The 17,921-nt window shown below is 36.0% G+C and overlaps 1 pseudogene; it reads right to left on the bottom strand.

The window, feature by feature from the left end:
* Positions 1 to 12,807: 12,807 nt before the first annotated feature.
* On the bottom strand, positions 12,808 to 16,393 carry LOC120120871 (annotated as a pseudogene).
* Between the last annotated feature and the right edge of the window lie 1,528 nt (positions 16,394 to 17,921).

The following is a 17,921-nucleotide window of genomic DNA, read 5'->3' as shown; positions in this document are numbered from 1 at the left end:
GTTTGTATAAAGCCTTATACAAAGCCATATGGATACTAAAATGGAAGCTATTGTTATACGTGAACTCCACTAGTGGCAGATGATCTTCCTAACTACCTTCAAGATAAATGATGGTGTACCTAAGCATGTCTTCTAAGAGTTGTTTAACACGCTTGGATTAGTCGTCTTTCTAAGAATCAAAGGTGGTACTAAAGTGTAACTTGATACCTAGGGATTCACTAAGCGCTTTCCAAAATCGGGAAATGAAACAAGGGTCTCTATCGCATATGATCTAGGTCGGAACTCCATGCAACTCACTATCTCACAAATGTATAGTTGCGCTAATCTTTTTTAGGTGTAGTCCATTCGAATAGGGAGAAACTGAACTTCTTTAGTTAATCGGTCTACTATAACCCACAATGCGTCGTGTCTTTGCCTAGTCATTGGTAACCAAGTCACGAAATCTACAGTAACTCTGTCCCACTTCCACTACGGTATTTGGATCTGTTGTAGCAACCCCGATGGAACCTGATGTTCTGCCTTAACTTGTTGACATATTAAGCACTTTGTAATATAAAACACTTTCTTTTTCATACTCGGCCATGAATACAATGGTCGAAGTTCTTGATATATCTTGTTACTACCCAAATGAACTAAAAGCAGACTGCAATGTGCTTCATAGAGGATCTTAAAACACAACTGCTTGATGATGGGTACACACAAATGACCTTTAAAGTAAAGTGCACCTCCTTCGCATAACTCAAAACTTGGGGCCTCGCCTCGGTGAACTTGTTCTACGTGAGACTTTAAGCGATTGTCTGAAATATGTAGTTGTTGAACCATTTTTTATATAATTTTTTGATATAACACATTAAAGAAAAATGTTTTTGGACTTAATTGAATTTGTACAAAGTTTTCAAAAGTTTTCAAAAATAATTCAAAGTCCATAAAACTAGAATTTGATCAAAAACATCTTTTCATATACAAAGTATCGATAATGTTCTTACAGTATCGATACTATATGAACAGTACCGATATTGTTCATGTTGTACCAATACCAAAGGTAAGAGAAGTATTGATGCTCTCAAGGTAGTATAGATACTACCAGCTTACTCAAATTCCAGAATTCAAAATAGGTACCAATACTCAAAGGAGTATCGATAATATTTTATATAGTTGTATCGATACCATGATCATAGTATTGATACCATCATGCCCAACGACTAGTTTTATTTAAAAACAATAAAGGGAGTACGATACCCATAAAAGGAGTATTGATGCTCCCTGTCCTGGATAGTTTTATTCTGCAGAGAAAACATCCCCAACGGCTCCAAATCACTCTCAATGGCTAGAAACAGCCACAAACATATTTCAACCTATAAATATAAGTTCAAGACACTTGAAGAAGGTTACCAACACCTATCCAAACATTCAAAAACAAGAGAAACATTTTTCACTCTTTATTTTCTTTCTCTTGTAAATAGTTTTGTTTGTGTGAGCTTTAATTTTGTAAACACTTACCTTTTAGAGATTTCTTTTTTTACTTTCTTTTCCTTTTGTAAAAGGTTTTTGGTTCTATCTAAGCCTTTGAAAAGCTAGGGAATTTATAAAGGTTATCTCTTTATCCGTGAAAAAAAAAGAACAAATTAGTGGATTTATTGGAAAATCCTAAGTGAGGAGCTTAGGTAGTGGATGTAGACTTCATTGAGGGAGTTGAACCACTATAAATCCTTGTGCATCTTTTTTATTTTTCCTTTAAATCTCCTTACTCCCTAAAATTTTTAAAAAGCCAATTCACCCCCTCTTGGCAAATTATTTCGGTTGTCAATTTTGAGCTTCATCAATCTCAATAGTAGCCTCTTAACTTCTCCTACTAACTAGGGTTCTATATGCCCATCATCACTAGACAAACTCATGCACACTAACAAGGCTCGGAACTCAGACATAGATTTTCTGCTCAAACCATCAGAGGCAACATTTGTTTTCCCCGATTTAGAACCGATCACGCAGTCATAATCCTTTAGTAACTTAACCCATCTATATTACCTCAAATTTAACTATGTCTACTTGAATGGGTACTTAAGGCTCTTAGGTTGGTAAATATACGACACTTCTCACCATAAAAGTAATGTATCCAGATCTTAAGTGCAAAAACTATTGTTGTAAGTTCTAAATCATGGGTGGGATAATTTCACTCGCACAGCTTGAGTTGGAGGGTTTAATAAGGTAGCACTTTCCCTTCTTGCATAAAGATGCACCCAAGAACATTCAGCGAGGTGTCACTAAACACTGTGAATTATTTTCTCGACTCCTATTGGGTTAAAATAAAAGCTTGGGTTAAGATGGTCTTCAATCGTAAAAAGCTTTTCTGTCTTTTCTTATCCCACACAAATGAAACTCCTTTCTAAAGTAGTTTATTCATTGGGGCAGCTATCATCGAGAAACTCTTTACAAATCGATGATAGTAACTGACACGACTTAAAAGGCTATGCATCTCGATCACATTCTTCGGTAGTTCCTACTCTAATATGGCTTGAATCTTCTAAGAATCAACTCGGCTGCCATCCGCTACCACAACATGACCCAGAAATAAAACCTCAAACAATCAGAATTCACACTTCCCAAACATGACGAGTAACTGACGGTCTCGAAGAGTTTGGAGAACTATATGGAGGTATTTATCATGCTCTTCCTCAAATCATGAGTATATAAGGATGTCATCTATGAAGACCACCACAAACTAGTTCAATTATGGGTGAAACACTTAATTTATTAGGTCCATGAATGTCGCTAGGGCGTTGGTGAGCCCAAACAGCATAACAAGGAACTCATAATAACCATACCTTGTCCTAGACGTCGTCTTTTCTATATCGACATCCTTGACCTTCAACTGGTAATACCCTAACCTTATATCTATGTTGAAGAAAACACACGCTTCCTTAAGCTGATTGAAGAGGTCATCTATCCTAATGAGTGGATATCAGTTTTTTATAATTAACTTGTTCAGATGACGGTAGTCGATACACAATCTCATCGACCCATCTTTTTTCTTCACAAAAAGAACTGGTGTTCCCTAAGGAGAAATGCTTGGTCGGATGAAACTCTTCTCCAACAACTCTTGTAGTTAAACTTTTAACTCCTTGAACTTTGTTAGTGCCATGTGGTAGGGAGCAATAGACACTGGAGCGAAATCTGGAAACACCCCAGTTCCAAATTTTAACTCTCGGTCTGATGGCAAACCCGACAACTCTTTTTGAAACACATCAGGGTAGACTTGAACGGTATGAATATTATTGATGGTGGGGAAAGAAATTCAGACATCGATCACATGAGCTGAAAAGGCTTCACAACCCTGGTAGATTATCATCTGCATTTTTATTACTGAAACGATCTTTGAACACCCATACTTCTTGCCAAACATCACCACTTTGGTTCTATCATCTTTCCTAAGCTTCAGTTGTCTAGCCTTACACCTTAAATTAGAATCATGCTCTGAAATCCAATCCATATCCAAGATCATATGTGAACTCTCTAAACAAAAACTTCATTAGATCAATTGGGAAAATTTGGCCTTGAATTTTCATTGGATATCGACAATGAATCTTGTTGACAAGAGCATCTAACACTAGAGAATTATACACTCTGACTCTTATCTTAAAGTATTCGACTGGAAGGTTTCTTTCTTGGACTAAGTTATAATATATGTAAGAGTGGGTGGACCTTGGGTCTAATAATATTGTAACCAGAATGGAAAACACAATAAAAGTACCTAAGATTAGGTCAGCTGCAGCACACTTCTTCTGAGAACGGCTACCCGAGGCTCTAAACAGGCCACAAATCTAGTAATACCTTTATTGTACTATCCAAAAGTAAAACTCCCACCGCTCGAGGGTCATTGGCTTTTCTGACCTATTTGAACCAACCTCTGAGTCAACGTTGGGATCACACTCTACGCCTATGGAAAATACCAGACAAAATGATTTGGCGAGCCACAACCAAAACACCCTCGGGTCTCAAAATGGCATGCTCCAATGTGCCCCTTCCCACAGGTCTAACAGGTTGGGTATAGCATCCTCATAGATCCTCTATACTAGCCAATGATGATGTCGACAAAGGACTACTACGGGTCCCTACTCTACCCTTGTGGTTTGTGCTCTGGGTCGATCTCCTAGACTAGCTCGTTAGGGTCCTCCACGAACCTTGAGAATCTCTGGCCCTTTTGTTTGGTGCCTGAGTGGGTCTTGTAGACTCTTTCATCCTTTGAGTCTGCCCTGATGTAGAAACTGAAGCTCTAGACCTCATCTTAAAACCCTCTCGATCGTCTTTTCCTGATGGGTCAACTCAGCAAAGATCCTAGGTGGTTCGATAGCCAGGTTAGTAAGAATGTTAAGATGGAGGCCTTCCCTAAACCTTCTACAATAGTGGTACTCAAATACCACCAACTTTAGTCATATTGACTCAACAAGAGAAACTCTCTCTCTTACTCAACCATGGACCTATCTTTCTTGGTCAGATGTAGAAATTGACATCTCTAATCCTCAATGTGAGCCTCCTCAATGTACTTTTGTCGAAACTCGAAAAAGAAGTGCTTCCACGTCGGTCTCTCGAGCTCCATGACTAACTCGGTAGTCTCCCACCATTCTATGGCGTCACCCATCAGTAGGGCAGTGATGCAATCCAAATTACCCTCGGGGGTCAGGTGTAACTGTCTAAGTGTGAAGAGTGTTTCTCTAAGCCACTGATTCACAGTAATAGAGTCGACGTCCTCAGACAAGGAAGTTAGTCGTCCTGTATCTACTCGACTAAGGATTCTTGATGAGTCACTATTGGATGAGCTGATGGTGTAGGCAGAGTAGGCGGTATAACTAGAGTCTGAGGGATGACTCTCACTATATATCGTATGGTTGTTGTCAGATCCCTAACTTCTCATTTTCCTTTAGTTTGGAACCTTCTCCAACTTCTCTCACTAATATAACGTTGAAAATGAGTTACTAACTTGTTTATAAGACTAAAATAAAGCTATGAACACTTTCTTAAACTCAAATCCATTAAAACGAGCTAAAAAATCCTATTTTCCTAGACCCCCATTAAACCTCCATCTATAGCAATCGTGACCAAACGTTGAGATTAAGAGCTTGAATAAAAGCTTAAGGTAAGGGGATTATGGTTTTTACCTTGAAAATTTTGTAGTAGGCTTGAAAGACTGTCAAGTTTCCACCTTTGCACTTGTTTGGAGAAGGAAAGTTATGAAAATGGGAAGGAATAAGGTAGAGAACAAGAGGATGGTGAAAATGAGAGGAAAAGGGAGTGGGTAAGCAATATTACATTATCCCATTAAAAAAATCAACTTTTGTTTGAAAGAGGGTATAATTTCCCTTTTGGTTCTTTCTCTTACACTCAATCATTAAAATGCCCCTCTTATTCTAAGATTTGGGTCCAATCCTAGCCCAAGTCAATCCTTAACTTGGTCCAAGTTTCAAATAAATCTAATGTGCTTGTCTAAATAATCTTGGGTTAACCCGAAACTATTAACCTGAGATTTGGGCATTAACAAAATAATTTAGAAAGATTTGACAAAGTGAGACCAATCGATTAGAGCAATAAAGGATGGTGATCAGACTTGAACGGGGGAGGTGCTTGACAACCAAATGTGGTGCCATCCTCATCCAGTCGTCATTAGCCACCATGCGGTCTAGGCACTCGAAAACGCCCCCTCGAGTCCATGTAAATGGTGGGCCTTTGAATCCCATATCCAAGAGATTATGTCTATTAAGGAACTCACTTAAGAGATTACACCATTTCCCTTTGCAGGCACCACCACGCTTCTCATCGCTAGAGATGATCACGTTAAAGTCCCCCGCCAAGATCTATGGATTATCTTCAGTCCCTTGAACAATGTCCAAGTCCAGCCATAGGTTATTCCATTTTTTTTGTCTGGACTGCCATAAATAATAGGTAGCGAAAAAGGAATCAAAGAAATAGACCAGCGAACCTTAACCTGAATAAACTGAGAGTGAGCAACCACTATATCGACCAGCAGAGGGTCGTTCTAAATGAGCCAAATGCCTCAAGAGAAACCGTCCACTTCCACTTGAAAGGAGCATTAAAATTGGTTTTATCAATCACGTGGTCAGCTTTTTTGCCGCTAATACGCGTCTCCAAAAGAGCCAGCATGTGCGGTTTGTAATCGTAAGTGTATTCTTTAAGAATATTCCGAAATTTAATTCCACAACCCTGAAAATTCCAAGTTAATAGCGTAAAATCCATAAGAAAATAAAGAAACAAAACCATTAATGATTAGTGCCTTCAGCACTGCCTTTTTGGTCATCCTCCTTAGCTTGCTCAAGTAATTGAGCTTTGATATTTTCCACCGCTACATCCATGGAAACGTGGACTGGTAAGTTGCTGGAGATTTTACCTTTAATCTTCAATCCTTTATTACGGATGTCATATGGGGTAGCTCTTCCTTTATGGTTGAAAGGCCCACGCTTATCCTCCTGGGATTGCTTAAAGGTAGAAGCTTGATCATCGGCTATGAAATCCTTGTTAAAGGCGACTGCTTTGTGAAGATTCGGCTCTAAAGTGATCGTCAACAACTGTCCTCCTAAACCTGCAAAATTATCAAAAATAGAATTAGTATTTGAAGAAAAATTGGACTCGTTCAGTCTCACCATTCCAGGTTGAAGATTGTTGTGGTTCAACGGCTGCATGGTGCCATGCATGGGAACAGTTACGTTTTTTACTTGCATGGAATTGACAACAAGTATATTTCCCATTTGAGCTCCACCATTATGAATCATCGAATTGGATTTAGCAGTTGTGGGATTCGTCCCTAAAGATGACATGATTGGTGAGCTTTGATTGTGCCTTTGGATAGAATCTTTGCGGACGTGAGTGCTCGTCCTAGAATTGTTCCTGAACTTTGGGCATGAATCAATAATTTTGTCGTTAGTTATGGTAATTCGTTCATTGGAATCATTTAAATGAGCAAGGGATTAGAGCCAAGATTAGCTCCCTAATTTTCTCCAACAACAACGGGCAACTTCCTTTTACTCTGATTTCTCTCATTAAGAGCCTCAAATTTTGATTCATTTGCCTTATTGGAATTGGAATGTTCCATTTTCTTCGCCGGTGTCGGATTTTGTAGCCGACAACGACGTTCGACCACCATCCAAGGACCATATAGATCCAAACTTGAATTAGCTTGGTTAATATCATTCTCCTTAGGATTTGTAACAGTGAGCTTTCCATAACCAGCGTCTGCAGTAAGACCATTAATTGTTAATATCGGAGACTTCTTGAGACATGACGTTCGGAATGTTGGTTCGGTTCGGTGAGCTTGCACGCCTCCTTCAGGTGCCCAAAACAGCCACAAGAGAAACAAATAGAGGGGAGATTTTCGTATTCCACAATTTGAATCATGTTTTCGACAACAACTTTTACGACTAAGGGTTGTGTGAGATCAACGTAAACCGCAACCTTAGCAATCTTCTCCCGTAGCTCGTATCTTTTTGGAAATCAAGTTTGGCCACCTGTCCCACCAGGCTTCCAATGCTATTGAGAATTTTTTTTTGTTATAAATATTTTTCGATAATCCAGGCTATGACAGTTGTTGGGTAGACCAAGGTTGAATAGTAAGCTACTGGCCATAAACAATTCAAGGACCTTCTGCCAGAACCTTAAAATAATCTTCGCCCGTTTCGAATCTAACTAGAAAATAATTATTCTCGATATCCATGAGGATGAATGGTTGGGATGGCTGCCATAGCGCGAAAGCTTTGTTGGACAGAACATTCAGGCTTATGTTTCTTTCCAAAAGCTTAAGCGCAATAGTTCTGGCCATGCTAGCTTCATAGTTTTGTACGCTCAATTAGAAAAGTAAATAGCCAGCAGACCGAATTGGGCACATGTGATAATATCATCGTCCGATATGCCAAAGTCGTCGTTGACGTTTTTTGAATCGTCTTCAATCTTCTGATCAGCATTGTCGTTGCCATCCAGTATCGAGGCGTATGAAGGAACCTGTCGCGTTTGATTTTCAATAGGAGTCTCATGGTTTTCTACATCCATCTCAGTATTCTGATCATCCCTCACATCTGGTGATTTGAATCAGACCTTTTTGGTGGCATCAAGATGCGCTTGTGTTTCTTGGAGAGAGCCGGCAGTAGAGTTTTCGGTGAGGGAATTTCTATCCATTTTTTTCTGTATCTTCAATTTCGTACTTTTGTTGTTATTGATTTTATTTTATTTTTTTCAATTTTCAAAGTATAAGAAATTTTACTTAAAAGAAATACTTGTAGATATTGCAACAAATAGAATAAAATTTAAACCAAGCAATCCTTCTCTCAAAATATAAGAATCGATCTATCATCTTCTGCCGTAGGCTTTAGAGAAATTCAAAGGTCATGTGTAATACGAGAGGTTCCTAATCAAAGAAGAAGCATTCATCTAATAAACAATTCATTTATATGTGATTAGTGATTGTGTTTGATTTTATTATTACCATTATTGTATAGACAGTAAACCCTTATGAAGATTTGAAATATATATAGTTTCGTGCTATTGGCAAGGCTAATGAAGTGAATTGGGAAGGTTGGCCAGTTGAGATCGCCGCCGGATGCGGCCGTCAACTATTCCTACAATTTGATATTTAAATATTATTTAGCTTTGTTGGATCTATAAAATTGTAAAGTCTGGAATAGATTCGATGATAAATAAAGTTAGGTAAAGCTTATTTGCCAGTCATAGGTTGGCATCCATGCATGCATGGGAACTAATACTGGGTTGTACCTGTGACTCTGTGAAGGGGGTAATGCTAATTTGTACCAATAATTATTAGTACTTCATTTTTTTTTCTTTTTACCATGATTTTGTAGTGTTTGTTTTTTGTTTATAAAATTCTAATATTAGTAATGAACCTAAAATTTTATATCAAAAGTGTAAATTTAAAAAGTTATATTATAAATTTAGGAATGAAATTTTTTAAAATGGGATGTGGCGACAGTACCCAGCTACGCTGACTAACTTCCTCATTCTTCTTCCAGTCTCCACCCTTGCATGACCGTCGACCAGAAAACCAAACACTAGAGTTACCACAAGAGGAACAGTCAGAGATTGCAACAACACTGGGCTCTGCAGCCTCTTTTGAATTGATTTCATTTGCAGGGTTTCTTCATGATGAAAAGATTCCAGAAAATAGGAAAAAAATAAGAAATCTTCTCAAATATACACAATTGTGTACATGCCTAAATTTCGTAAAGACATATACACATAAGTGAATGCATATTGGTGTATGCACAAATAAATGAACGAGGAACCACACGAAAAAGGTAAAAGAAATATAGTAATGACACATGCCTCCAACTATTTCAAGCTCCTTGCCAGGGATAATGCCAAATGCCATCCATCAGAGCTCCCATTTTCTGAATTTTTTAATTTATTTTAAATTTGTTGTTTAGAAATGTTAAAAATATATATATATAGTAAAGTGATTTGTAATTGAGAGGTCAAATAAGATATTATATATTAATTTAACATATCATGTCAATGGCTTGGCAGCAAGTTAAAGAAAGTCAGGTGTGCAGTTTAGGAAAGAATTGCCAGATTCTCCAAGATTTGCTTCTTGATAGTAATGTTGGAGTTCATGTCCTAAAGCTTATGCAATTTTATCACTGGTAAAACCATGAAGGGCTTATCTTATGAGCTGCAGATAAGTGTTTATCCATGGATAGGGATAGGGTGGGATGAGTCACTCTGTGCTAATAACAAGAACCCAAGTAGTGCGTTAAATGAGGGATTACCTGAGAAAATTGATACTCCCAGCAGGTTTGCAAGTAGTTTAGTTTCCCTCAGATCATTTATGGCAGCCATTTCTCCTGGCTTTGAAAGCACCCCTGATGACCTTTCAACTAAGGGATTTTGATGAGTAAGAAAGAAGAGGAAGCCTCTGCAGCATTAACTAATGCACAAAATAATTGTGTAGTTGGAGTCATTGACTCCACTTGAAAACAGGTTGAAGAGTTCTTAATGCTACTCCTCTCCTCCGAGATTATATCAACTGTAATCGACAAATCTTCCTTGACACTGTTTTCTTGCATATCTGCTTTTTGGTAGGCAATTTCTCTTGCCAGTTCCAAGAAGCACAATTGCCATGGCTCGGAAAGATAATAAAACGATGAGCATGGAAACACCAAAGGAGACATCTTGTTTCTATTTGAAGGAATCTTGTTCCCATGTTCGTATCGGAGCTTGTCAAGGCAAATCAGCTGATTTGGCAGGTTTTTTTGTCACAATTAATGGGATGTATAAGGAAAATTAACCTAATATAAGATTAAGAAAATATACTACAAAAAATATTAATATTTTTTTAATATTTCGTGTAAAATACTACCTAAAATATTATTTTTTTTCTACATAAAATATTCATTTTAAGTAGTAAAATTAATATTTCTGATAAAAAATAATATTTTAAGTACCATTTTACCTGAAATATTAAAAAAATATTAATATTTTCAGTAATATTTTTCCTTAAACTTATATTAAACTGAGGTACAACAAAAATACCCAAATCCATGCACACAAAAGCATCATCAACATTGTGGAGGCAAGTCTTAAAAGATATTTAGAGACAGAGATGAACGGAACAAGTAGTTGTCCCTCCAAAAAAAAAAATTCAAATTAATTTATATTTTAGATATTTTCCTCTTAACCATAAAAGAATCATTAAAGAAGACAGTCCCACATTAACATTCTAGGAATGAGTGCAATAGATAAGCTTGCGGAGAAGCTGTCCAAGACTCATGGAGTCATGGGGATTTGCACAATCCGGCAAAAGACCATGAAAATTTTTATGTACACAAATTTTTACGTGGGTCATATTCGGCTTTGACCCAAAGTACCTGAGTGGACAATTTTTAACATTGTTGATATATAGACATCAAAGGTCAGGGTATAAGCTCGATATGAAACTTTTGTGGAGACAGTAATCATTATTTTTACGTACAATGTACTATTATTTATCATCAGGAAAATGTAATTAAATTAAGAGAGATGAGGAAGGGAAAGTAAAAAGAATTAAATAATTTAATATCTGCATATTCAATTAGATTACGTTTGGTTGGATGAAATCTCTTGGAATTGGTGAGAATTGATATTTAATTCTACAATTTTTTCATGTTTGGTTCAAGTTTTTCAAAGGAATTGGAATCCCTGATGTAATTCAATTCCATCAAATGAGGGAAAGTGAATTCTATCAAAAAATAGATATATTCCCTTGTTGGAGGGAATTGAAATTTGATCATACTACCCTCATCAATCGTTTGGTAACTTATTCATATATTGAATAAAAACATTTTTTTATTATTTCGGGTCAGGTCAGGTGAAACTTTATTTTGGTCGGATCGGATCGGGTTTTTTAAGTGTGATATTCGGGTCGGGTAGGGTTCGGGTTTAGGGTGAAAAAAACCGGACCCACCCGAAAATATATATAATTCAGGTCGGGTCAGATTAAGTCACTGTTTTTATTAAATAAAATATTTTTTTATTATTTCGGGTCGGGTCGGGTTAGATTTCTAATTCATATATTCGGGTCAGGTCGGATGAAACTTTATTTTGTTCGGGTCGGGTCGTGTTTTTTAAGTGTGATATTCGGATCGAGTCGGGTCGAGTTTTTTTAAGTGTGATATTCGGGTCGGGTTCGGGTTTAGGGTGAAAAAAACCGAACCGACCCGAAAATATATATAATTCGGGTCGGGTCGGATTAAGTCACTGTTTTTATTAAATAAAAATAATTTTTTATTATTTCGGGTCAGGTCGAGTTAGATTTCTAATTCATATATTCGGGTCGGGTCGGATGAAACTTTATTTTGTTCGGGTCGGGTTTGGCTTTTTAAGTGTGATATTCGGGTCGAGTCGGGTCAGATTTTTTTAAATGTGAAATTCGGGTCAGGTCGAGTCGGGTTCGGATTTAGGGTGAAAAAAACCAAACCGACCCGAAAAAAATATATAATTTTATCTTATATATTTATAAATAATTACAATAATACCCCCTCTATATATACTTTTTTCAATTAAGTCAATGTTTTTATTGAATAAAAATAATTTTTTTATTATTTTGAATTGTGTCAGGTCGAGTTTCTAATTCATATATTGAATAAAAATAATTTTTGATATATTTTTTGATAACTAATTAGCATACTTCGATTGGAATGTATCGAAATATTGTTCTATATTTTGGTAACATATTTTGATTACGATGATTTTAACTTATAATGTTTATTAGCATGATTTTTATAATTTATTTAAATGAATAATCAATCAATAAAATGAAAATTTAATATTTTTTAATTTTTTATAATATATTACTACATGTAAGTTGTAAAATAAACTAAAATAAAGCAAAACAATAATGACAATTTTGTTATTTTACATTACTAAAATCAAATTCATCTGACATGTCTACGAACCAAACAGAATATAGAATTGGATTCCAATTCCATTTCCTGCCAATCAAACAGAATATGAAATTGGAATACAGATTCTAATTCCTTCACAAATTCCAATTCCCTCATAAACATTTTAACGAACCAAACGCCACCTTAGTTTATTATCAGACGGAATCATACCTCCTATAAAGAACAATGTAGCTAACTTTGAAAAATATATAAATAGAGGAGGGAGATGGATGACAATCTAAATCCACTCAACAATTTAGTGCAGAAAAAATAAATATATCAGAATTAGAAAGAGGTATTTTTAATGCTGATCTACTGACAGACCAAAACAAATCATGAATACTAAAAATGACCTGCCAACTATTTCCTTATAAATTGTAATTTGCAGCTTCATTACCAACTTTCCAATCATCAACCGCACCTGTATACGGAATGAGTTATGTTGTTGCTTTCAACTTACAAAGCAGTAGGCAAAATATCAGTCTCAATCATTTAGTGGCTCTGCCTCTGTGTCCCTTTCCTTCATAGCTGTCCAACTTTCAATCTCTGAAAGAAAAAAACCATCAAAGAAGTTTACAACCGATGTGAATTGAACAGTAGGGAAAATGAAGGATGTTTGGTGTGATATATGATGTTGTACTTACTTGGCTTGTCTGAAATTGCCAACAGCCGCCTTTGCAAGATAGATGCCACGAAGAGGAAAATCGAGCACACACCAAACATAACAGTGATGGGAAATGCATCAACCTTCACAGCAAATAATAATACAGCTAATTAGCAACAGAATTAATGCCTAACATGTACATGTCCAACAGCATGCATGTATCCGTCTATGGCACATGATCATCTATTATAGCAAAGCGCTGTTATTTCTTTTTTTTCTTCTTTTTTTTGGGGGCGGTGGTTCAGAAAAAGCGTATAACATACATTGTACAACACGACGCAGACAAAGATGTTGAGAGGAATGCGGAAAAAGTTCATAATGGTGCTTCTAGCCTCCTCTGGGATGTACTGGGATCTCATTTTCATAATAGATGGCCAGAATATCCCTACACATGCCTCAAAAGTACAGAAGCCAAGAAGCTAAAGACAACCTGAAAACGAGATGCTTCCGCCTTTCACTGTAGAAGGTGCTAAGAAGAACTGTTACAGATTCACCCAGTCAGGAATCACTCGATAGATTAAGAGAGAAAGAGAGAGAGAGAGAGAGAGAGAGAACATACATTAGTTATAATTGGAAATAGGAGAGAAGCAGAGGAAATCACAAAAACAATCTGCATGTAGCTTTCTACCCTGGGTGATGAGCGAGCCATCAACCGAGATGCAAGGGAGCTTCCCAGCATGGAAGCCAGCATGAATGTGGCGAAAATAAAACCATGAGGGATCTCCTCGTCATTGGGGCTCAAAGCAGGAGTCCAAAGGAACACAAAGGTGTACATTGAGCCTTCAAACAGAGACTGGATGGCACCCAGCAAAGCAATTTTTTCATCTGAAGTACAGAAAATATTAGACTAAGAAAGGGAACAACAGGAAAACAAAGGGAAGAATCAATGCACGGTGGATGATGATTGACAACAACAGGGCATCAAGAGACAGTACTTGGGCTGTAACATGTCAATCAGATGAATGCATGAGTCAAAAGTAAGTGTTGAACTCTACCAGAAGCTATTGCTACAGCAGCACCCTTAAATTGGGTTAACAGGTCCTTATTTTCCGAGGGATCTCCAAAATTTTCAGTCCATGATGATAAAATAATGGCCATTCCGATAGCAAGAAAACATGCAGCAGCATCAAATGGAGCCACAGGTCCGAGGGATAAAGAGTCAACAAGAAGGTTCCCAAGCAACCCAGACAAAATGGCAACAAGACCATTTCCAAGAAATATTGCCTTAGAAAAAGTTAGTGACAACCATTGTTGCTCGAAGCCTCTCTGCAAAGATTGTAAGTAGAAATAGTATTGTCAGAACATGATTAAACTTAAAGGGATATCAACATCAATGATGCAGACAAACTTGTTGACGAATGTAGCTAATCAGAAACAGATGATTCAGTCCTTGAAGTCCTTGAAAACAATGGAAGAAAACTCAAGACACGAAGTTAGCATATTCCTATGTATCATGTGTAAACTGAGATGCAAACTAGATATCTCTAAAATAGTTATTTTCCCCCCAAAAGGGCATGGAGGAAAACCTGACAGAAACCAACACACAGCATGACAGCATCAAGAATACTAAATAAACATGATTAAAGGGAACAAAAGTTAATACAAATATGATGTAAATTGTAAGCTTGACAGATACGCACTAAGAGAAGAGAACAGAAGCAATTGCTCACCTTATTATGTTCAGCAACAAGCCATGACTCAAATGCTGAAAAAAGAAGGGAGGTGGCGATACCTCCCAAAACACGACCTATCATCAAAATTTTGTATTGAGGAGAATGCTTGGTGATGCAGCTAAGTATGTAAGTTATGCAGTAAGTAATGCATGCCCTCTTTCGGCCCCTAAATAGAACACAAGGCATTTTAACATTTAAGACAATACCTTTCATCGATTAAGTATGAAAAGATCGCAACAGAAGCCAGAGTAAAAGCTTACTGCTTGTCAGCTAGAGATCCAACAATTGTACCAAACAACATGGATGAACCAAAACCAGCAATAAAAAGCTGTCCAATCTCCCCCTTTCCAAAGCCATAGGTACTGTAAAGATAGTAAACATATGGACCCTGCAGCCAGTCTCCAGCTGTAGATACATAAAGAACCATTTATCAGTCTAAGAAGGTTATCTTTCACAGTTACCAGATCATACCTCTAAAACTAATTAGACTAAGATGGTAACTATATGGGAATTAGGAAATATTTTTCTAAAAGAAAGATCATTCAAACATAAGTGGCAATATGTTTATGATGCCCTTGAATAACATCGTTACCAATCAACAACATTAAAGACTTGCATCAAAAGCTTGAATAACCTCAATGTTTATAGCATTCAAATTCATGATTAATGGCATCTCAGCTGTTTAATCCCAAGTAGACAACTATATTAGAGAGTATCATCCCAACACCCATTGCCCTGAAACTTATTAAGTTAATGTGATGGTAAAAAAACTCGGCAAGAATCAGGAGTTTATGTTTATGACTTCCACTCTAAGAACACTGCAGAGTTTGATGATCCTCAACATTTTGGTTGTTCTTTTATCAAATCCATTATCGACCAGGCAAACCATAAAACCAAGCAATAGCGACATATCTCCAACCCACCCAAAAAAAAAAGAAAAAGAATAATATCAGTTTCTCAACCATAAAACAGAAAAGAGCCGAAAATCCACATTATAGTTATTGGAAGTCATTTTCTTTACGCTTTCCTTTTCTTATAGAAGCTAAAAAAAACCATTAATGTCTCCCATTTTCCACTTACTTTTCTTGATGAACCCGTTCTTCATTTCCAAGGCACAGAAACAGTAAGGACATTTAAAAGTAAACGATTAATATAACGAAAACATCATCCACTAAAAGCAAAACCAAATCACAAAGAGGAAAAAATTCAATCACACTCTAAAAATGCAAATCTAGGTTCTGGATATACTACTCACAGCAAACAAAAACCAGCACTAGATCAGAGACATGTCATAGTAAAATAAAAGTGAGATCTAATTCACGGAAATTGAAATACAGATCTAAAAATGAGTGGGAGATAGTTACCCATCATGAGAGACTAAACAACAAGGTAATTGTTCTTGAAGGAATTGAAGGCAGGGGAAGTGTTGATTCGATCTTTGTTGTTCTTGCTCAGCTCTAATGCTGCCACCACCGCTCCCAATGCACCGAACACCATGAAATAGAAGAGCTCCATTGTTTCTGCCTACTACACACCACCACTCGAATTCTCCCTATGCACCCTGATATTTTCTTTTCTTTTACAGTGCTTCGAGATCGAGAGAGAGAGAGAGAGAGAGGGCGGGGGTGGATCGATTTGAAGAGTTGCAAACAATGGGGGGGGGGGGGGTAATATAGCGTCGAGGGTGATGGGCACGACTAAGTGACGGTGGATGCACAGAGGACGCATTTGGCTCTACTTAATTGGAATTTTATATTCTAAACTACAACACGTGGCAGAACCTGGGTTGTCCGATATGAACTGTATCAAGAGAGGAGGTGTCGATTTAAATTACTTATTAATCATTTTCTTCTTATATGTATATACTTTTACTTATTAAATTTAAAGAAAGAAAGTTACACTTAACATGAATTAAACTATTTCAATAATTAAATGAATGATTATTATAATTAGAGGTCATGAGTTTAAGTATAATGTAAGTATTTAAATATTTAATATCAAATGATGTCTTTAAAATAGATATTATTATTTATAATCACTTTATATTAATAAAAAATTATATTTATATTATTTATATTATTAATTTTAAAAATTTATTTGATCAATTGTTATATTTTAATCATTAAATTGTTAATTTATTAGTTTGATACAATATGTTAGTTAATTTTTATGTTAACTTGAATTTGAGCCCATAATTAGATATGATATTAACCTAAAGTTTAAATAAAATATTGTTTTAACCCATAAATTTGAAATAAAATATTAATTTACTCTTTAAATTTAATCAAAGTCTATTATCACTATCGCTACTCATGACTCTCGTTGTTAATTAAAATCGATTGTTATCGTTATTTTTTAGTGATTAAGTGAAATAGAAAATAAAAGAAAAGAAAACAATTGGTCGATTCACTCTAATTTGATGCTCGCTCCAGAAAATAAGTGTGTGTTTTTTTTTTCAAATACGGTTACCGTGCAAAAAAATTAGCTCAACAGAGCATAAAGATTCTTTATTTCGTGACCTACGATATTTGTTATAGTATTTTTAGAACTCGTCATGTTAAGATGATGCGTTTCAATGAAAAAATATATTTTAACCGTTTATTTTGGTTTAGTAATTTATTATTTTTCTTGAAATTTATCATATCGACATGACGAGTTATATTATAATAATATTTTTTATTTAGATTATTTTTATCATGATTTAAAAAATACCATGGAACTCGTCATGTTGAGGAGACGAGTTCCTTTGGATTTAAAATAACTAGTTGTTTATAGACGTTAGCCAACGACATGATTTTGAATTGATGGAATTTGTCATGTGGACATACGAGATTCAACGATCATTTTGAGCAATTTTTATTATAAATAGGAATGAGGTGAGTTGATAAAGTTTATATGAGAACTAAATCATGCATTTGTATGAAGAATATTATAAAAAAAATTCCTGAAAAGTTTATTTGGGTATGATTACTTAAACTTCGACAATTCGGATTCAAGTTTGTCTTCAGATGAATAGTAGGTAAACGAGGCAATAAAGTCGATACTTTATCAATAAAAAGAGAGAATGAAACTTGAAGAAGATAATAAGGAGATGAAAATTGAGAAGAAAAATAAGTATGACGACTTACCAATCCGACGTAGCAAACAACTTAT

The sequence above is a fragment of the Hibiscus syriacus genome, unplaced genomic scaffold, assembly GCF_006381635.1.
Source record: "Hibiscus syriacus cultivar Baekdansim isolate YM2019G1 unplaced genomic scaffold, ASM638163v2 tig00110348_pilon, whole genome shotgun sequence".
Classification (NCBI taxonomy): domain Eukaryota; kingdom Viridiplantae; phylum Streptophyta; class Magnoliopsida; order Malvales; family Malvaceae; genus Hibiscus; species Hibiscus syriacus.
The sequence above is the reverse complement of the archived record's forward strand: the minus strand, read 5'-3'. Positions and strand labels throughout refer to the sequence as shown.